Source organism: Bufo gargarizans, chromosome 2 (assembly GCF_014858855.1).
Source record: "Bufo gargarizans isolate SCDJY-AF-19 chromosome 2, ASM1485885v1, whole genome shotgun sequence".
Lineage (NCBI taxonomy): Eukaryota > Metazoa > Chordata > Amphibia > Anura > Bufonidae > Bufo > Bufo gargarizans.
Window position 1 is genome coordinate 339,959,896 of NC_058081.1, and position 23,399 is coordinate 339,983,294.

At 49.5% G+C, this 23,399-nt stretch overlaps 1 pseudogene; it reads left to right on the forward strand.

Annotated features, from left to right (window-relative positions):
• The window catches only part of LOC122925884, a 28,611-nt pseudogene extending 21,355 nt beyond the window's left edge, over positions 1-7,256 (forward strand).
• The last annotated feature ends 16,143 nt before the right edge of the window (positions 7,257-23,399 follow it).

Sequence of the window (23,399 nt, forward strand, 5' to 3'; positions counted from 1 at the left end):
TTGAAGCGCAAATGTTGGCCAAAAGAGTAAAGCGGAAATGTGGGACAAAGTATTGAAGCGCAAATGTTGGCCAAATGAGTAAAGCGGAAACGGGAGACAAATTATTGAAGCGCAAATGTGGTACAACTTGTTAAAGTTTAAGCATTGAATCAAAGTAGGTGGCGCGCATCAATTAGAGAAGAATTTCAGAAATTTTATTCTCTGTCACCTATGCAGAGCAGGGGTTCATTCACGTCTAAAATTCTATAATGTCAACCCAAGAATGTTTTTTTTTATCTGTCTACTCGGTATAGCAGTGTTACAGAATAGCAGAATTTCACCAGAAAATGTAACTGACAATTTTTTTTATTTTTTTCACCGGTCTAATAGGTATAGCAGCGGTACATCACACCCAAAAATGAAAAAATACAAATTTGATTTATGAGGTGGAGTTCCATATGGAGTAGGAGTTTTAGGAGGCGGTGGACGTAGTGGTGTAAGTGGAAGCGGCAGTGGAGGAGGACGAGGTAGGCAACACTGATTTTTGGTTTTAATTATTATTTTTTAAAATTATGGTAGACTCCAAAAGAGTGTGAAATATCCAAAATACAAGAAGGAGCAATTGCGCTGCGGTATAACAATGGCTGGTTAACGCCGGTATACATGTCTATTCTGCACAAGGTACGGACAAGTCCTGTGGGATCCATGCCTGGTTCATTTTAATGAACGTGAGCTTGTCCACATTGGCTGTGGACAGGCGGCTGCGCTTGTCTATGATGACGCCCCCTGCCATGCTAAACACACGTTCAGATAATACACTGGCTGCAGGGCAGGCCAGCACCTCCAAGGCGTAAAGGGCAAGCTCAGGCCATGTGCCCAATTTGGAGACCCAGAAGTTGAAGGGGGCAGACCCGTCATTCAGTACATGTAAGCATGTGCACACATACTGCTCCACCATGTTGGTGAAATGCTGCCTCCTGCTAAGACGTTCCATATCAGCTGGTGGTGCTGGTTGTTGTGGCGTGCTGACAAAGCTTTTCCACATTTCGGCCATGCTAACCCTGCCTTCTGAGGTGCTGGCGGTGCCCCAGCTGCGTTGGCGACCTCTTCCTCGTCCTCTGCCTTTGCCTTGTGCTTCCACTGTGCCCCCACTGTCAGGTGGGAATGCCACTAGCAGCTCATCTACCAGCGTGCGCTTGTACTCGCGCATCTTATGATCACACTCCAGTGAGGGAATTAAGGACGGTACGTTGTCCTTGTAACAGGGATCCAACAGCGTGGCCACCCAGTAATCAGCACAAGTTAGAATGGGGCAACTCGGCGGTCGTTGCAGAGACACTGCAGCATGTAATCGCTCATGTGTGTATTATTCAAATTTGCGATCTCCATTAATTTTTGTTTTCAATGTGAAATATTGGCAATATAATTTTTGTGTACGCGCATGCGCAAATGCACTATACAGTATCCAAATGCACTATAAAGAAAGTATATTGGTATAGAACACCCCACTTCAATCAGTTTTTTTGGTGGACGACTAGTATATCACACCAGTAGAAATTATTTGTTCCAACTGCACAAAACTGCTGCACAATACAAATGCACTATAATATACTTTCTAAAATAGAAAGTATATTATAACATTGTATAAGGAAGGCAATCCATTAGAATATACATGAAGATAAAATGTAACCTTTAATAATGTTACTATGAGGGTCCATTCACACATCCGTAAGTGTTTTGCGGATCCGCAAAACACGGACACTGGCAACGCGCATTCCGCAATTTGTGGACCGCACATCGCCGGCACTATAATAGAAAATGCCTAATCTTGTCTGCAATTGCGGACAAGAATGGGACATGTTCTATTTTTTGGCGGAAACGGAAGCACAGATGCGGAAGTGTGGATCCGCGGATGCGGACAGCACATTCCGGCCCCATTGAAAATGAATGTGTCTGCACCCGTTCTGCAAAATTGCAGAACTGATGCGGACCCATTTTTCGGACGTGTGAATGGAAAAGATATCCCTCAAAATGAAAATAAATGAAATTATTAAAGTTAACCAAAAAGCATAGATGTGGTAGGCAATAACAAGTACTCGGTGGCACTAAATCAGGTGTTCGGCGGCACCAAATCAGAAACCATATGTCCTACCACAATCCGGGGGGGTTCCAGTGCACATCGAATACAGGAAGGAAAGCAAAAAAACATCCATCGCTGGGCTAGATGATGATGTGGTATTGAAGGACAGGGTGGGCAAAGAACTGTCCCTGATATTGCCCTACAAGGGGGTGCTATTCTAGCCCTGATAGCATACCCCTCTGTGTATCACACATATCGATAGCACACCTATACTAGTGCTTAAAATTACTTTTGTGGCCCTATTAGCTAGCGTTTGGTGTCCCTAACAGCCTGTCCCTGCTCCACACAGCAATCTCTCCCTACACTGGCAAAACACTTAATGTAAAATGGCGGCCAGATCAGGTTTATTTATAGGGGGGTATGTCCATGTGCTGAAATGTCTCAATTGGCTGTCCTGTACCACCTGATGGATGTGTCATGGGTCAAAGTTCTTCACAAGGTAAAAGAATATGTTCACCACGAAACAACCGCCGGGCAAACCGCAAGGCCATCTCTACTTGTAAATGACTGGCCGGAAACCCTACGAAATGATCCCTCTTCCTCCTCCTCCTCCTCCTCCTGTGCCACATCCTCTTCCATCATCGCCAGCAGCGTTTTTTCAAGGAAGCATAGAAGTGGGATAGTTAGGCTGAGAACGGCGTTATCGGCACTGGCCATGTTGGTGGAGTACTCGAAACAGCGCAACAAGGAACACAGGTCTCGCATGGAGGCCCAGTCATTGGTGGTGAAGTGGTGCTGTTGCGGTGAGCGACTCACCCGTGTGTGCTGCAGCTGAAACTCCACTATCGCCTGCTGCTGCTCGCACAGTCTGGCCAGCATGTGCAAGGTCGAGTTCCACCTTGTGGGCACGTCGCATATGAGGCGGTGAGCGGGAAGGCCGAAGTTACGCTGCAGTACTGAAAGGCGAGCAGCAGCAGGGTGAGAACGCCGAAAGCGCGCACAGACGGCCCGCACTTTATGCAGCAGCTCTGACATATCGGGGTAATTTTTTATGAAACTCTGCACCACCAAATTCAGCACATGCGCCAGGCAAGGCATGTGTGTCAAACCGGCTAGTCCCAGAGCTGCTACGAGATTTTGCCCATTATCGCACACCACCAGGCCGGGCTTGAGGCTGACTGGCACAAACCACTCATCGGTCTGTTGTTCAAGGCCCGTCCACAGCTCCTGCACAGTGTAGGGTTTGTCCCCCAAACAGATACGTTTTAAAACTGCCTGCTGTCATTTACCCCTGGCTGTGCTGAAGTTGGTGGTGAAGGTGTTACGCTGACCGGATGAGGAGCTGGTAGAGGATGAGGAAGCAGAGTAGGAGGAGGAAGCAACAGGAGGCAAACTGAAACGCCCTGCAATCCTCAGTGGTGGAAGGACATGCGCTAAACTGCTATCCGCCTCAGGCCCAGCCGCCACTGCATTTACCCAGTGTGCTGTTATGAAGATATAACGGCCCTGACCGTGCTTACAGGTCTACGTATCTACAGATGGCGTTGAGCAGTGCACACCTGATTTTGTCCCCTACTTGGTTGTGCAGGGAAGGGATGGCTCGCCTGAAAAAGTAGTGCTGGCTGGGCATGACCTACTGTGGGACAGCCATCGCCATAAGGCCTTTAAAACTATTCGTATCCACCAGACGGAATGACAGCATTTCAAAGGCCAGTAATTTAGAAATGCTGGCATTCAGGGCTAGGGATCGTGGGTGGGTAGGGGGGTACTTCCTCTTCTTCTCCACTGTTTGGGAGATGGAGAGCTGAACGCTTCCATGGGACATTGTGGAGATGCTTGGTGACCCAGGTGGTGGTGTTGCTGGAAGATCCTCTGTTTGCAGGGTTGCAGGTGGCACTGTTACTCCAGAGGTGGATGAAGAGTCCGAGACTGCAGCAGAAGAGGAAGCAGGAGGAGCCAGAGACCTTTCTTGGTTTTTGTGGTGTCTACTCCACTGCAGCTCGTGCTTAGCACTTAAATGCCTGATCATGCAGGTTGTGCTCAGGTTGAGAACGTTTATGTCTCGCTTCAGGCTCTGATTGCACAGTGTGCAAACCACTCGTGTCTTGTCAACACATTGTCTGATGAACTGCCATGCCAGTGAACTCCTTGGAGCTGGCTTTGGTGTGCTCGGTTCCTTGCTACGGTGGGCAGTAGCAGGCGTAATGTCTAGAGGACGGCCGCTCCGCTTTTGCACCCTGCTCCCTCTTCTGCTGTACTGGTGGCTCTGTGCAACCACCGCCTCTTCCTCCGAACTACATAGGTCACTCGCATGACCTTGATTTCATGTGGTGTCGAGGACCTCATCGTCCTCCACATCATCTTCCACCCAGTCTTCACCCTTGCCCTCCTTGTCGGTCTGCACACTTTCGAAAGCCCCAGCAGTTGGCACCTGTGTTTCGTCATCATCCGAGACGTGCTGCGATGGTCCTCCCATGTACTCTTATTGAAAGATAAGTGGTTGGGCATCAGTGCACTCAATCTCTTCCACTTCTGGGGCAGGGATAGGTGGATGGCCCTGGGAAACCCTGCTAACAGAGTCATCAAAAAACATAAGAGACTGCTGCATGACTTGGGGCTCAGACTGCTTGGCTGATTTGCAAGGGGGTGAGGTGAAAGACTGATGGACATCAGCTGCAGGTGCCAACTCTGATCTTTCAGCAGGAAACTGGGTGGGAGACAATGTGAAGGAACTGGAGGCATTGTCAGCAACCCAATCTACAATCGCCTGTACTTGTTCTGGCCTCACCATTCGTAGAGCCGCATTAGGTCAGACCAAATAACGCTGCAGGTTCTGTCGCCTATTGGCACCTGAGGAAGGTGTTTCAATTGTGTGTGTAGCTGGCACAGATCGACCACGTCCTCTCCCTGCAACAGGAGCTCCAACAGCAGCACCACGACCTGGGCCACATCCCTTATTTGACACTCTCCTCATATTTCTCAAATTTAGGATCTTGCCCTAAATGGGTGTTTAATTAATAACAGAATAGAATGACAGTATGTAAAGGTTGTATCTCAAACGTACAGATGCAGACTAGGCCGCAATTAAAGTTTTTTGCCCAAAATGGGTGTTTGTTTAATAACAGAATATGACAGCAGTATATAACCCTTGAATTACACACGTGCTGATGCAGCAAGGGCCGTAAAATTGTGTGTTTTGGCCAAAAAGGGTGTTTTATTAATAGAAGAATATAACCACACTATCTAAAGTGTGTATCTCACACATACAGATCCAGACTAGGCCGCAATTTAAGTTTCTTGCCCAAAATGGCTGTTTTTCAAATAACACAATAGAACCACAATATGTAAAGGGTGTATCTCACACGCACAGATGTAGACTAGGCCACAATTAAAGTTTTCTGCCTAAAATGGGAGTTTGTTTAATAACAGAATATGACAGCAGTGTATAACCCTTGAAATTCACAAGTGCTAATGCAGCAAGGGCTGTAAAATTGTGTATTTTGCCCAAAAAGGGTGTTTTATTAATAGAAGAATATAACCACAGTATCTAAAGTGTGTACAGATCCACACTTCATATCCAGACTAGGCCGCAATTTAATTTTTTTGCCCAAAATGGTTGTTTTTCTAATAACTGAATGTGTGTATCTCACACGTACAGATCCAGACTAGGCCGCAATTTAAGTTTTTTGCCCAAAATTGTAGATTTTTCATGTATCCACTACTCTCTCAGTAAAGTAATACTTCCTGATATTACTTTTAAACCTTTGCCCCTCTAATTTAAAACTATCTCCTATTGTAGCAGTTTTTTTTCTTGTTGGACCGACTGTACGAACAGAGAAAGGCCTTCAACGATTTCTTGATGATCAAAGTGGACAGGAGTAGTCTCCTGTGTAACTTCGATGTCAGCCAGTGGCAGCTCATGCATGACACCTGCCGTTTGCTCAGGCCTTTTGAGGAGGCCACATTATTTGTCAGTCGCCAGGACTACAGGATGAACAATGTCATTCCACTGCTTCATGTCCTGGAACAGATGCTGGTAAATCTGGCTGGTCTGGGGACTGGAGATGTGGCGTCTAGAAAGATGGCAGCAGAGTTTAATATATTTGTCTGTTAAGATCTCTGTTTACAGTCAGGGAACGGGAACATCATTTATCGCAAGGATATGCAAACACCAACAGATGAGGTGTTAACCCCCAGAAGTAGGTCATTGGCACGAAGGAGCAGTCATTTTCACAGCCCTGAGGTATCCTCCCGGAAGCTTGACCTCACGTTGACGGTCTGCATTACAAAGCTTGTCTAAAAGAAAAATCCCACAGTGCAACCCCTTGGAGGAAACTCTTGATCAGGCACAGGCTGCTTTGCTCCTTCAACAGCAATGGACTTTGTACAGCGTGACACTGATGTATAATTTCTCATACAACAGACAGAAAGAGTATTCCAAGAACCTGTCTGCCCACATAGCTGTCGAGAAGCAGAAGGGTCTTGCCATTGAAGTGAAGTCAGAGCTGAACCTAAAAGCCAAATTTTCCTGTTTACCTGGACTCAAAGGAAAGGACAGAGATCCACTGGCTGTGCTCATACAGATTTCATCCAAGCCTCCAGTCACCAAGGCAAACACAGAGGACCGGCTTGTGTGGACAAGTTGGTTCTGTGGAATGTACACAGAGGAAGATCTATTGGAGGTGTTACCAGAGACTTTTGCTTGACTCCTGCTCTTCCTGCTATAACGGCTCCGAGGTGCTCACGGCTATCGTAGGGACTATGTTCCAAAGAAACTTTGTTGTTTTGTTAAGCTGGTGATCAGTTCTCAGGACCTTACATGGCTAGCAGTGATTTGGACGAGGTATGAAGTGTCTGGATCAGTGTCGGCCACAGAGCTTGTTTTCTCTGTGCCCATCGAACCTCACATGGACATTTCTTATGCCATACACTCAGAGGACTTCAAGACTTTATGGAATGATATTCATAAATCAAAGGAATAGGTCACGTTGGAGGAAGTGGAAAGTTTATTCCATGTCTTTACTTGCAATTCTTCAGACACTTTAGAATCCACTTATCAGCAACCCAGATCATCAAGGTGACGACATCTGAGGCATCAGCGCATTGTGAAGAAAATGTGAAGTTCCTCAGTAAGGACTACCTAATCCGAGTACTGGGATTCATCATGGAGCTGGCAATCAATAACATCCAGTATTGAACACATGGACGACTCTCATCTCGGACCTTGTCCACAATGTTTGGGACTAGGGATCAGCGAACCCGAACTGTATAGTTCGGGTTCGTACCGAATTTTTCGTACCAATAGTAGGCATGGCTGTGACGGCCTCTTGGGGCAAGTAGTATGACGCTTGTTGATTGGCTGCTTTGCAGCCTTTCAAAAAGCGCCAAGAAAGCGTCACAAAAGCGCCAAGAAAGCGACGAACACCGAACCCGAACCCGGACTTTTACGAAAACCGGGTGGGGCCCAATGCCGTTCTAAGGATGGTAAGGCCTGAGCAGGTACAGGCATTAGTCAATTGGGTGGCCGACAGTGGATCCAGCACGTTCACATTATCTCCCACCCAGTCTTCTGCAGAAAGCGCACAGATGGCGCCTGAAAACCAACCCCATCAGTCTGTCACATCACCCCCATGCATACCAGGGAAACTGTCTCAGCCTCAAGTTATGCAGCAGTCTCTTATGCTGTTTGAAGACTCCGCTGGCAGGGTTTCCCAAGGGCATCCACCTAGCCCTTCCCCAGCGGTGAAAGACATAGAATGCACTGACGCACAACCACTTATGTTTCCTGATGATGAGGACATGGGAATACCACCTCAGCATGTCTCTGATGATGACGAAACACAGGTGCCAACTGCTGCGTCTTTCTGCAGTGTGCAGACTGAACAGGAGGTCAGGGATCAAGAATGGGTGGAAGACGATGCAGGGGACGATGAGGTCCTAGACCCCACATGGAATGAAGGTTGTGCCACTGACTTTCACAGTTCGGAGGAAGAGGCAGTGGTGAGACCGAGCCAACAGCGTAGCAAAAGAGGGAGCAGTGGGCAAAAGCAGAACACCCGCCGCCAAGAGACTCCGCCTGCTACTGACCGCCGCCATCTGGGACCGAGCACCCCAAAGGCAGCTTCAAGGAGTTCTCTGGCATGGCACTTCTTCAAACAATGTGCTGACGACAGACCCGAGTGGTTTGCACGCTGTGCCATCAGAGCCTGAAGCGAGGCATTAACGTTCTGAACCTGAGCACAACCTGCATGACCAGGCACCTGCATGCAAAGCATGAACTGCAGTGGAGTAAACACCTTAAAACCAAGGAAGTCACTCAGGCTCCCCCTGCTACCTCTTCTGCTGCTGCCGCCTCGGCCTCTTCTGCTGCTGCCGCCTCGGCCTCTTCCTCTGCCTCTGGAGGAACGTTGGCACCTGCCGCCCAGCAAACAGGGGATGTACCACCAACACCACCACCACCTCCGTCACCAAGCATCTCAACCATGTCACACGGCAGCATTCAGCTCTCCATCTCACAAACATTTGAGAGAAAGCGTAAATTCCCACCTAGCCACCCTCGATCCCTGGCCCTGAATGCCAGCATTTCTAAACTACTGGCCTATGAAATGCTGTCATTTAGGCTGGTGGACACAGACAGCTTCAAACAGCTCATGTCGCTTGCTGTCCCACAGTATGTTGTTCCCAGCCGGCACTACTTCTCCAAGAGAGCCGTGCCTTCCCTGCACAACCAAGTATCCGATAAAATCAAGTGTGCACTGCGCAACGCCATCTGTGGCAAGGTCCACCTAACCACAGATACGTGGACCAGTAAGCACGGCCAGGGACGCTATATCTCCCTAACTGCACACTGGGTAAATGTAGTGGCAGCTGGGCCCCAGGCGGAGAGCGTTTTGGCGCATGTCCTTCTGCCGCCAAGGATCGCAGGGCAACATTCTTTGCCTCCTGTTGCCACCTCCTCCTACTCGACTTCCTCCTCCTCTTCTTCCACCTGCTCATCTAGTCAGCCACACACCTTCACCACCAACTTCAGCACAGCCCGGGGTAAACGTCAGCAGGCCATTCTGAAACTCATATGTTTGGGGGACAGGCCCCACACCGCACAGGAGTTGTGGCAGGGTATAGAACAACAGACCGACGAGTGGTTGCTGCCGGTGAGCCTCAAGCCCGGCCTGGTGGTGTGTGATAATGGGCGAAATCTCGTTGCAGCTCTGGGACTAGCCAGTTTGACGCACATCCCTTGCTTGGCGCATGTGCTGAATTTGGTGGTGCAGAAGTTCATTCACAACTACCCCGACATGTCAGAGCTGCTGCATAAAGTGCGGGCCGTCTGTTCGCGCTTCCTGCGTTCACATCCTGCTGCTGCTCGCCTGTCTGCGCTACAGCGTAACTTCGGCCTTCCCGCTCACCGCCTCATATGCGACGTGCCCACCAGGTGGAACTCCACCTTGCACATGCTGGACAGACTGTGCGAGCAGCAGCAGGCCATAGTGGAGTTTCAGCTGCAGCACGCACGGGTCAGTCGCACTACAGAACAGCACCACTTCACCACCAATGACTGGGCCTCCATGCGAGACCTGTGTGCCCTGTTGCGCTGTTTCGAGTACTCCACCAACATGGCCAGTGGCGATGACGCCGTTATCAGCGTTACAATACCACTTCTATGTCTCCTTGAGAAAACACTTAGGGCGTTGATGGAAGAGGAGGTGGCCCAGGAGGAGGAGGAGGAGGAGGAGGAAGAGGGGTCATTTTTAGCACTTTCAGGCCAGTCTCTTCGAAGTGACTCAGAGGGAGGTTTTTGGCAACAGCAGAGGCCAGGTACAAATGTGGCCAGCCAGGGCCCACTACTGGAGGACGAGGAGGACGAGGATGAGGAGGAGGTGGAGGAGGATGAGGATGAAGCATGGTCACAGCGGGGTGGCACCCAACGCAGCTCGGGTCCATCACTGGTGCGTGGCTGGGGGGAAAGGCAGGACGATGACGATACGCCTCCCACAGAGGACAGCTTGTCCTTACCCCTGGGCAGCCTGGCACACATGAGCGACTACATGCTGCAGTGCCTGCGCAACGACAGCAGAGTTGCCCACATTTTAACGTGTGCGGACTACTGGGTTGCCACCCTGCTGGATCCACGCTACAAAGACAATGTGCCCACCTTACTTCCTGCACTGGAGCGTGATAGGAAGATGCGCGAGTACAAGCGCACGTTGGTAGACGCGCTACTGAGAGAATTCCCAAATGTCACAGGGGAACATGTGGAAGCCCAAGGCCAAGGCAGAGGAGGAGCAAGAGGTCGCCAAGGCAGCTGTGTCACGGCCAGCTCCTCTGAGGGCATGGTTAGCATGGCAGAGATGTGGAAAAGTTTTGTCAACACGCCACAGCTAACTGCACCACCACCTGATACGCAACGTGTTAGCAGGAGGCAACATTTCACTAACATGGTGGAACAGTACGTGTGCACACCCCTCCACGTACTGACTGATGGTTCGGCCCCATTCAACTACTGGGTCTCTAAATTGTCCACGTGGCCAGAGCTATCCTTTTATGCCTTGGAGGTGCTGGCCTGCCCGGCGGCCAGCGTTTTGTCTGAACGTGTATTCAGCACGGCAGGGGGTGTCATTACAGACAAACGCAGCCGCCTGTCTACAGCCAATGTGGACAAGCTGACGTTCATAAAAATGAACCAGGCATGGATCCCACAGGACCTGTCCGTCCCTTGTCCAGATTAGACATTAACTACCTCCCCTTAACCATATATTATTGTACTCCAGGGCACTTCCTCATTCAATCCTATTTTTATTTTCATTTTACCATTATATTGCGAGGCTACCCAAATTTGAATGAACCTCTCCTCTGTCTGGGTGCCGGGGCCTAAATATATGCCAATGGGCTGTTCCAATGTTGGGTGACGTGAAGCCTGATTCTCTGCTATGACATGCAGACTAATTCTCTGCTGACATGAAGCCAGATTCTCTGTTACCGGACCTCTCTCCTCTGCCTGGGTGCTGGGCCTAAATATATGCCAATGGACTGTTGCACTGGTGGCTGACGTGAAGCCTGATTGTCTGTTACAGGACCTCTCTCCTCTGCCTGGGTGCTGGGCCTAAATATCTGACAATGGACTGTTGCATTGGTGGCTGACGTGAAGCCTGATTCTCTGCTATGATATGAAGACTGATTCTCTGCTGACATGAAGCCAGATTGTCTGTTACGGGACCTCTCTCCTCTGCCTGGGTGCTGGGCCTAAATTTATGAAAATGGACTCTTACAGTGGTGGGTGACGTGAAGCCTGATTCTCTGCTATGACATGAAGACTGATTCTCTGCTGACATGAAGCCAGATTGTCTGTTACGGGACCTCTCTCCTCTGCCTGGGTGCTGGGCTTAAATCTATGAAAATGGACTCTTACAGTGGTGGGTGACGTGAAGCCTGATTCTCTGCTATGATATGAAGACTGATTCTCTGCTGACATGAAGCCAGATTGTCTGTTACGGGACCTCTCTCCTCTGCCTGGGTGCTTGGCCTAAATTTATGACAATGGACTGTTGCAGTGGTGGCTGACGTGAAGCCTGATTCTCTGCTATGACATGCAGACTGATTCTCTGCTGACATGAAGCCAGATTCTCTGTTACGGGACCTCTCTCCTCTGCCTGGGTGCTGGGCCTAAATTTATGCCAATGGACTGTTGCACTGGTGGCTGACGTGAAGCCTGATTGTCTGTTACGGGACCTCTCTCCTCTGCCTGGGTGCTGGGCCTAAATATCTGACAATGGACTGTTGCATTAGTGGCTGACGTGAAGCCTGATTCTCTGCTATGATATGAAGACTGATTCTCTGCTGACATGAAGCCAGATTGTCTGTTACGGGACCTCTCTCCTCTGCCTGGGTGCTGGGCCTAAATTTATGACAATGGACTGTTGCAGTGGTGGCTGACGTGAAGCCTGATTCTCTGCTATGACATGCAGACTGATTCTCTGCTGACATGAAGACAGATTCTCTGTTAAGGGACCTCTCTCCTCTGCCTGGGTGCCGGGGCCTAAATATCTGAGAATGGACTGTTCCAGTGGTGGGTGACGTGAAGCCAGATTCTCTGCTATGGGACCTCTCTCCAATTGATTTTGGTTAATTTTTATTTCTTAAATTTTTATTTTTATTCATTTCCCTATCCACATTTGTTTGCAGGGGATTTACCTACATGTTGCTGCCTTTTGCAGCCCTCTAGCCCTTTCCTGGGCTGTTTTACAGCCTTTTTAGTACCGAAAAGTTCGGGTCCCCATTGACTTCAATGGGGTTCGGGTTCGGGATGAAGTTCGGATCGGGTTCGGATCCCGAACCCGAACATTTCCGGGAAGTTCGGCCGAACTTCTCGAACCCGAACATCCAGGTGTTCGCTCAACTCTATTCGGGACCCCTCGGACATCTTACATGTCTTACACATGATCCCTGCAGTGCTTACTACATGTTATACTGCTTCTTACCATTCTGTTACAGCAGCTGTGAGACCTGCACATACAGTACTAAGGCTTATTTATGAAGATTTTGGGGTGTTGCCTGTACCGATCAGTTATCTTCCAGCTGTGATTGTGTAGCCTGCACTGTAGGAATAAGCTGGAGTCGGCGTGTTTGCTGGACTGTCCTCCAGTTATCAGCCATAACCCCATACATTTCATGATCAATATGCATTACCATTGTGGTCACCCTAACACTGGTCGTCAATCCATTCTTGTTGATGAAGCACCTTTTTTTTTTTTCCTCTTTTAAATCTTGTGGTTTTGCACCTTCTGTGTTGTATTTTATGTGTGTTAATGTCCTGTTTGTTAAATATACTTATTTTTTTCTCCCCCGTAAAAAAACAAAAAACAAAAAAACATTTGGCTTGTGATTTGGTAGCCAAAAACAGGAGTGGGTACAACACACAAGAAGACATGCAAATATTCTGTTCACATGTCATCTCTGTTTTGGATCTACTCATGGTTTTTCTTGGCATCAGCAATACTGAAAGTTTACTGACCAAATGCTGACCGAGTGAAGGCAGATGCTCCACAGACAGGATCCTTTTTTTGTGGGTTATTGCTCTGACGGATCAGAGGAAGGGCAAAATAATCAGCGATGTCAACATAAACTTACTGCTGACACCCACTCTGACGGTGGGCTTTACTTGTATAAGCGTTTAATAGAGCAGGTTCTGTAGACATCTATGTGGAATCAGCTGACAATGGTGTAAAAGGAGTGCGCTTCTTCTTGACGCTAACATCGACCCGTAATGCTGAGTTCATACTTGAGTTATTTGGTCAGTTTTGGCCCCGTGACTGCCAAAATAAGTGAAGTGTGCAGTGCTTCAAAGAGCGACGCCTGTCATCTGCATGTCATACGGACTCACAGAATTATTTCACTACTAAAGCAGACTCCCTATGCGTGTTACTGTAAGGCACAGTGTTCTACACTACTATAAAGGCTCTCTGCAGCCAGGAAATAGCAGTTTTTTAACGTAATTCGCCGCAAATAAATTTGGTTCAAAACAATTTTTTCCCCAAAAAATTGGCGAAATGGCGAATAATTTTTTTTAAACATTTTGCAAAATGTGAAAAAAGTGAAAGGGTTTGAAGACTTTTTGAATGCACTATATATGGCTTATATAGGTGCACAAAGGTGCTGAATTTGGTGGTGCAGAAGTTCATTCACAACTACCCCGACATGTCAGAGCTGCTGCTCTGACCCGTCTGTTCGCGCTTCCTGCGTTCACATCCTGCTGCTGCTCGCCTGTCTGCGCTACAGCGTAACTTCGGCCTTCCCGCTCACCGCCTCATATGCGACGTGCCCACCAGGTGGAACTCCACCTTGCACATGCTGGACAGACTGTGCGAGCAGCAGCAGGCCATAGTGGAGTTTCAGCTGCAGCACGCACGGGTCAGTCGCACTACAGAACAGCACCACTTCACCACCAATGACTGGGCCTCCATGCGAGACCTGTGTGCCCTGTTGCGCTGTTTCGAGTACTCCACCAACATGGCCAGTGGCGATGACGCCGTTATCAGCGTTACAATACCACTTCTATGTCTCCTTGAGAAAACACTTAGGGCGATGATGGAAGAGGAGGTGGCCCAGGAGGAGGAGGAGGAGGAGGAGGAAGAGGGGTCATTTTTAGCACTTTCAGGCCAGTCTCTTCGAAGTGACTCAGAGGGAGGTTTTTGGCAACAGCAGAGGCCAGGTACAAATGTGGCCAGCCAGGGCCCACTACTGGAGGACGAGGAGGACGAGGATGAGGAGGAGGTGGAGGAGGATGAGGATGAAGCATGGTCACAGCGGGGTGGCACCCAACGCAGCTCGGGTCCATCACTGGTGCGTGGCTGGGGGGAAAGGCAGGACGATGACGATACGCCTCCCACAGAGGACAGCTTGTCCTTACCCCTGGGCAGCCTGGCACACATGAGCGACTACATGCTGCAGTGCCTGCGCAACGACAGCAGAGTTGCCCACATTTTAACGTGTGCGGACTACTGGGTTGCCACCCTGCTGGATCCACGCTACAAAGACAATGTGCCCACCTTACTTCCTGCACTGGAGCGTGATAGGAAGATGCGCGAGTACAAGCGCACGTTGGTAGACGCGCTACTGAGAGAATTCCCAAATGTCACAGGGGAACATGTGGAAGCCCAAGGCCAAGGCAGAGGAGGAGCAAGAGGTCGCCAAGGCAGCTGTGTCACGGCCAGCTCCTCTGAGGGCATGGTTAGCATGGCAGAGATGTGGAAAAGTTTTGTCAACACGCCACAGCTAACTGCACCACCACCTGATACGCAACGTGTTAGCAGGAGGCAACATTTCACTAACATGGTGGAACAGTACGTGTGCACACCCCTCCACGTACTGACTGATGGTTCGGCCCCATTCAACTACTGGGTCTCTAAATTGTCCACGTGGCCAGAGCTATCCTTTTATGCCTTGGAGGTGCTGGCCTGCCCGGCGGCCAGCGTTTTGTCTGAACGTGTATTCAGCACGGCAGGGGGTGTCATTACAGACAAACGCAGCCGCCTGTCTACAGCCAATGTGGACAAGCTGACGTTCATAAAAATGAACCAGGCATGGATCCCACAGGACCTGTCCGTCCCTTGTCCAGATTAGACATTAACTACCTCCCCTTAACCATATATTATTGTACTCCAGGGCACTTCCTCATTCAATCCTATTTTTATTTTCATTTTACCATTATATTGCGAGGCTACCCAAATTTGAATGAACCTCTCCTCTGTCTGGGTGCCGGGGCCTAAATATATGCCAATGGGCTGTTCCAATGTTGGGTGACGTGAAGCCTGATTCTCTGCTATGACATGCAGACTAATTCTCTGCTGACATGAAGCCAGATTCTCTGTTACCGGACCTCTCTCCTCTGCCTGGGTGCTGGGCCTAAATATATGCCAATGGACTGTTGCACTGGTGGCTGACGTGAAGCCTGATTGTCTGTTACAGGACCTCTCTCCTCTGCCTGGGTGCTGGGCCTAAATATCTGACAATGGACTGTTGCATTGGTGGCTGACGTGAAGCCTGATTCTCTGCTATGATATGAAGACTGATTCTCTGCTGACATGAAGCCAGATTGTCTGTTACGGGACCTCTCTCCTCTGCCTGGGTGCTGGGCCTAAATTTATGAAAATGGACTCTTACAGTGGTGGGTGACGTGAAGCCTGATTCTCTGCTATGACATGAAGACTGATTCTCTGCTGACATGAAGCCAGATTGTCTGTTACGGGACCTCTCTCCTCTGCCTGGGTGCTGGGCTTAAATCTATGAAAATGGACTCTTACAGTGGTGGGTGACGTGAAGCCTGATTCTCTGCTATGATATGAAGACTGATTCTCTGCTGACATGAAGCCAGATTGTCTGTTACGGGACCTCTCTCCTCTGCCTGGGTGCTTGGCCTAAATTTATGACAATGGACTGTTGCAGTGGTGGCTGACGTGAAGCCTGATTCTCTGCTATGACATGCAGACTGATTCTCTGCTGACATGAAGCCAGATTCTCTGTTACGGGACCTCTCTCCTCTGCCTGGGTGCTGGGCCTAAATATATGCCAATGGACTGTTGCACTGGTGGCTGACGTGAAGCCTGATTGTCTGTTACGGGACCTCTCTCCTCTGCCTGGGTGCTGGGCCTAAATATCTGACAATGGACTGTTGCATTAGTGGCTGACGTGAAGCCTGATTCTCTGCTATGATATGAAGACTGATTCTCTGCTGACATGAAGCCAGATTGTCTGTTACGGGACCTCTCTCCTCTGCCTGGGTGCTGGGCCTAAATTTATGACAATGGACTGTTGCAGTGGTGGCTGACGTGAAGCCTGATTCTCTGCTATGACATGCAGACTGATTCTCTGCTGACATGAAGACAGATTCTCTGTTAAGGGACCTCTCTCCTCTGCCTGGGTGCCGGGGCCTAAATATCTGAGAATGGACTGTTCCAGTGGTGGGTGACGTGAAGCCAGATTCTCTGCTATGGGACCTCTCTCCAATTGATTTTGGTTAATTTTTATTTCTTAAATTTTTATTTTTATTCATTTCCCTATCCACATTTGTTTGCAGGGGATTTACCTACATGTTGCTGCCTTTTGCAGCCCTCTAGCCCTTTCCTGGGCTGTTTTACAGCCTTTTTAGTACCGAAAAGTTCGGGTCCCCATTGACTTCAATGGGGTTCGGGTTCGGGATGAAGTTCGGATCGGGTTCGGATCCCGAACCCGAACATTTCCGGGAAGTTCGGCCGAACTTCTCGAACCCGAACATCCAGGTGTTCGCTCAACTCTATTCGGGACCCCTCGGACATCTTACATGTCTTACACATGATCCCTGCAGTGCTTACTACATGTTATACTGCTTCTTACCATTCTGTTACAGCAGCTGTGAGACCTGCACATACAGTACTAAGGCTTATTTATGAAGATTTTGGGGTGTTGCCTGTACCGATCAGTTATCTTCCAGCTGTGATTGTGTAGCCTGCACTGTAGGAATAAGCTGGAGTCGGCGTGTTTGCTGGACTGTCCTCCAGTTATCAGCCATAACCCCATACATTTCATGATCAATATGCATTACCATTGTGGTCACCCTAACACTGGTCGTCAATCCATTCTTGTTGATGAAGCACCTTTTTTTTTTTTCCTCTTTTAAATCTTGTGGTTTTGCACCTTCTGTGTTGTATTTTATGTGTGTTAGGCCTCATGCACACGGACGTTTTTTTTCACGGTCCGCAAAACGGGGTTCCGTTGGTCCGTGATCCGTGACCGTTTTTCCGTCCGTGGGTCTTCCTTGATTTTTGGAGGATCCACGGACATGAAAAAAAAGTCATTTTGGTGTCCGCCTGGCCGTGCGGAACCAAACGGATCCGTCCTGAATTACAATGCAAGTCAATGGGGACGGATCCGTTTGATGTTGACACAATATGGTGCCATTTCAAACGGATCCGTCCCCATTGACTTTCAATGTAAAGTCTGGAGTTCTGTTATACCATCGGATTGGAGTTTTCTCCAATCCGATGGTATATTTTAACTTGTAGCGTCCCCATCACCATGGGAACGCCTCTATGTTAGAATATACTGTCGGATATGAGCTACATCGTGAAACTCATTTCCGACAGTATATTCTAACACAGAGGCGTTCCCATGGTGATGGAGACGCTTCAGGTTAGAATATACAAAAAAAACTGTGTACATGACTGCCCCCTGCTGCCTGGCAGGTGCTGCCAGGCAGCAGGGGGCAGACCCCCCCCCCCCCTGTTTTTAACTCATTGGTGGCCAGTGGGCCCCCCCTCCCCTGTTGTTAACTCGTTGGTGGCCAGTGTGCGCACCCCCCTCCCTCCCTCTATTGTTTTAATACATTGGGGCCAGTGTGCGCGCGCCCCCCAACCCCCCCTCTATTATTTTAATACATTGGGGCCAGTGTGCGCGCGCCCCCCAACCCCCCCTCTATTATTTTAATACATTGGGGCCAGTGTGCGCGCGCCCCCCCAACCCCCCCCCCTCCCTCCCTCTATTGTTTTAATACATTGGGGCCAGTGTGCGCGCGCCCCCCCAACCCCCCTCCCTCCCTCTCTCTATTGTTTTAATACATTGGGGCCAGTGTGCGCACCCCCCCAACCCCCCCCCCCCTCCCTCCCTCTATTGTAATCATCATCGGTGGCAGCGGAGTAGAAGATTTTCATACTTACCTGCTTCTTGCTGCTGCGATGTCTGCGTCCGGCCGGGAGCTCCTCCTACTGGTAAGTGACAGCAATGCGCCGCACAGACCTGTCACTTACCAGTAGGAGGAGCTCCCGGCCGGACGCAGACATCGCAGCAGCAAGAAGCAGGTAAGTATGAAAATCTTCTACTCCGCTGCCACCGATGATGATTACAATAGAGGGAGGGAGGGGGGGGGGGGGGTTGGGGGGGTGCGCACACTGGCCCCAATGTATTAAAACAATAGAGGGAGGGAGGGGGGGTTGGGGGGGGCGCGCGCACACTGGCCCCAATGTATTAAAACAATAGAGGGAGGGAGGGGGGGTTGGGGGGGGGGGCGCGCACACTGGCCCCAATGTATTAAAACAATAGAGGGAGGGAGGGAGGGGGGTGCGCACACTGGCCACCAACGAGTTAACAACAGGGGAGGGGGGGGGGCCGCACAATGATATTCAAACTGGGGAGGGGGGGGGGGGTCTGCCCCCTGCTGCCTGGCAGCCCTGATCTCTTACAGGGGGATATGATGGGGTTAATTGTACTATCATATCCCCCTGTAAGAGATCGGGTGCTGCCAGGCAGCAGGGGGCAGTCTTGTACAAAGTTTGCAGTGTATTCTAACTAGAAGCGTCCCCATCACCATGGGAACGCTTCTGTGTTAGAATATACTGTCGGAAATGAGTTTTCACGAAGTGAAAACTTAGATCAGAAAAAGCTTTTATGCAGACGGATCTTCGGATCCGTCTGTATGAAACTAAAACCTACGGCCACGGATCACGGACACGGATGCCAATCTTGTGTGCATCCGTGTTCTTTCACGGACCCATTGACTTGAATGGGCCCGTGAACCGTTGGCCGTGAAAAAAATAGGACAGGTCATATTTTTTTCACGGCCAGGAAACACGGCTCACGGATGCGGCTGCCAAACGGTGCATTTTCCGATTTTTCCACGGACCCATTGAAAGTCAATGGGTCCGTGAAAAAAAACGGAAAACGGCACAACGGCCACGGATGCACACAACGGTCGTGTGCATGAGGCCTTAATGTCCTGTTTGTTAAATATACTTATTTTTTTCTCCCCCGTAAAAAAACAAAAAACAAAAAAACATTTGGCTTGTGATTTGGTAGCCAAAAACAGGAGTGGGTACAACACACAAGAAGACATGCAAATATTCTGTTCACATGTCATCTCTGTTTTGGATCTACTCATGGTTTTTCTTGGCATCAGCAATACTGAAAGTTTACTGACCAAATGCTGACCGAGTGAAGGCAGATGCTCCACAGACAGGATCCTTTTTTTGTGGGTTATTGCTCTGACGGATCAGAGGAAGGGCAAAATAATCAGCGATGTCAACATAAACTTACTGCTGACACCCACTCTGACGGTGGGCTTTACTTGTATAAGCGTTTAATAGAGCAGGTTCTGTAGACATCTATGTGGAATCAGCTGACAATGGTGTAAAAGGAGTGCGCTTCTTCTTGACGCTAACATCGACCCGTAATGCTGAGTTCATACTTGAGTTATTTGGTCAGTTTTGGCCCCGTGACTGCCAAAATAAGTGAAGTGTGCAGTGCTTCAAAGAGCGACGCCTGTCATCTGCATGTCATACGGACTCACAGAATTATTTCACTACTAAAGCAGACTCCCTATGCGTGTTACTGTAAGGCACAGTGTTCTACACTACTATAAAGGCTCTCTGCAGCCAGGAAATAGCAGTTTTTTAACGTAATTCGCCGCAAATAAATTTGGTTCAAAACAATTTTTTCCCCAAAAAATTGGCGAAATGGCGAATAATTTTTTTTAAACATTTTGCAAAATGTGAAAAAAGTGAAAGGGTTTGAAGACTTTTTGAATGCACTATATATGGCTTATATAGGTGCACAAAGGTGCTGAATTTGGTGGTGCAGAAGTTCATTCACAACTACCCCGACATGTCAGAGCTGCTGCATAAAGTGCGGGCCGTCTGTTCGCGCTTCCTGCGTTCACATCCTGCTGCTGCTCGCCTGTCTGCGCTACAGCGTAACTTCGGCCTTCCCGCTCACCGCCTCATATGCGACGTGCCCACCAGGTGGAACTCCACCTTGCACATGCTGGACAGACTGTGCGAGCAGCAGCAGGCCATAGTGGAGTTTCAGCTGCAGCACGCACGGGTCAGTCGCACTACAGAACAGCACCACTTCACCACCAATGACTGGGCCTCCATGCGAGACCTGTGTGCCCTGTTGCGCTGTTTCGAGTACTCCACCAACATGGCCAGTGGCGATGACGCCGTTATCAGCGTTACAATACCACTTCTATGTCTCCTTGAGAAAACACTTAGGGCGATGATGGAAGAGGAGGTGGCCCAGGAGGAGGAGGAGGAGGAGGAGGAAGAGGGGTCATTTTTAGCACTTTCAGGCCAGTCTCTTCGAAGTGACTCAGAGGGAGGTTTTTGGCAACAGCAGAGGCCAGGTACAAATGTGGCCAGCCAGGGCCCACTACTGGAGGACGAGGAGGACGAGGATGAGGAGGAGGTGGAGGAGGATGAGGATGAAGCATGGTCACAGCGGGGTGGCACCCAACGCAGCTCGGGTCCATCACTGGTGCGTGGCTGGGGGGAAAGGCAGGACGATGACGATACGCCTCCCACAGAGGACAGCTTGTCCTTACCCCTGGGCAGCCTGGCACACATGAGCGACTACATGCTGCAGTGCCTGCGCAACGACAGCAGAGTTGCCCACATTTTAACGTGTGCGGACTACTGGGTTGCCACCCTGCTGGATCCACGCTACAAAGACAATGTGCCCACCTTACTTCCTGCACTGGAGCGTGATAGGAAGATGCGCGAGTACAAGCGCACGTTGGTAGACGCGCTACTGAGAGAATTCCCAAATGTCACAGGGGAACATGTGGAAGCCCAAGGCCAAGGCAGAGGAGGAGCAAGAGGTCGCCAAGGCAGCTGTGTCACGGCCAGCTCCTCTGAGGGCATGGTTAGCATGGCAGAGATGTGGAAAAGTTTTGTCAACACGCCACAGCTAACTGCACCACCACCTGATACGCAACGTGTTAGCAGGAGGCAACATTTCACTAACATGGTGGAACAGTACGTGTGCACACCCCTCCACGTACTGACTGATGGTTCGGCCCCATTCAACTACTGGGTCTCTAAATTGTCCACGTGGCCAGAGCTATCCTTTTATGCCTTGGAGGTGCTGGCCTGCCCGGCGGCCAGCGTTTTGTCTGAACGTGTATTCAGCACGGCAGGGGGTGTCATTACAGACAAACGCAGCCGCCTGTCTACAGCCAATGTGGACAAGCTGACGTTCATAAAAATGAACCAGGCATGGATCCCACAGGACCTGTCCGTCCCTTGTCCAGATTAGACATTAACTACCTCCCCTTAACCATATATTATTGTACTCCAGGGCACTTCCTCATTCAATCCTATTTTTATTTTCATTTTACCATTATATTGCGAGGCTACCCAAATTTGAATGAACCTCTCCTCTGTCTGGGTGCCGGGGCCTAAATATATGCCAATGGGCTGTTCCAATGTTGGGTGACGTGAAGCCTGATTCTCTGCTATGACATGCAGACTAATTCTCTGCTGACATGAAGCCAGATTCTCTGTTACCGGACCTCTCTCCTCTGCCTGGGTGCTGGGCCTAAATATATGCCAATGGACTGTTGCACTGGTGGCTGACGTGAAGCCTGATTGTCTGTTACAGGACCTCTCTCCTCTGCCTGGGTGCTGGGCCTAAATATCTGACAATGGACTGTTGCATTGGTGGCTGACGTGAAGCCTGATTCTCTGCTATGATATGAAGACTGATTCTCTGCTGACATGAAGCCAGATTGTCTGTTACGGGACCTCTCTCCTCTGCCTGGGTGCTGGGCCTAAATTTATGAAAATGGACTCTTACAGTGGTGGGTGACGTGAAGCCTGATTCTCTGCTATGACATGAAGACTGATTCTCTGCTGACATGAAGCCAGATTGTCTGTTACGGGACCTCTCTCCTCTGCCTGGGTGCTGGGCTTAAATCTATGAAAATGGACTCTTACAGTGGTGGGTGACGTGAAGCCTGATTCTCTGCTATGATATGAAGACTGATTCTCTGCTGACATGAAGCCAGATTGTCTGTTACGGGACCTCTCTCCTCTGCCTGGGTGCTTGGCCTAAATTTATGACAATGGACTGTTGCAGTGGTGGCTGACGTGAAGCCTGATTCTCTGCTATGACATGCAGACTGATTCTCTGCTGACATGAAGCCAGATTCTCTGTTACGGGACCTCTCTCCTCTGCCTGGGTGCTGGGCCTAAATATATGCCAATGGACTGTTGCACTGGTGGCTGACGTGAAGCCTGATTGTCTGTTACGGGACCTCTCTCCTCTGCCTGGGTGCTGGGCCTAAATATCTGACAATGGACTGTTGCATTAGTGGCTGACGTGAAGCCTGATTCTCTGCTATGATATGAAGACTGATTCTCTGCTGACATGAAGCCAGATTGTCTGTTACGGGACCTCTCTCCTCTGCCTGGGTGCTGGGCCTAAATTTATGACAATGGACTGTTGCAGTGGTGGCTGACGTGAAGCCTGATTCTCTGCTATGACATGCAGACTGATTCTCTGCTGACATGAAGACAGATTCTCTGTTAAGGGACCTCTCTCCTCTGCCTGGGTGCCGGGGCCTAAATATCTGAGAATGGACTGTTCCAGTGGTGGGTGACGTGAAGCCAGATTCTCTGCTATGGGACCTCTCTCCAATTGATTTTGGTTAATTTTTATTTCTTAAATTTTTATTTTTATTCATTTCCCTATCCACATTTGTTTGCAGGGGATTTACCTACATGTTGCTGCCTTTTGCAGCCCTCTAGCCCTTTCCTGGGCTGTTTTACAGCCTTTTTAGTACCGAAAAGTTCGGGTCCCCATTGACTTCAATGGGGTTCGGGTTCGGGATTAAGTTCGGATCGGGTTCGGATCCCGAACCCGAACATTTCCGGGAAGTTCGGCCGAACTTCTCGAACCCGAACATCCAGGTGTTCGCTCAACTCTATTCGGGACCCCTCGGACATCTTACATGTCTTACACATGATCCCTGCAGTGCTTACTACATGTTATACTGCTTCTTACCATTCTGTTACAGCAGCTGTGAGACCTGCACATACAG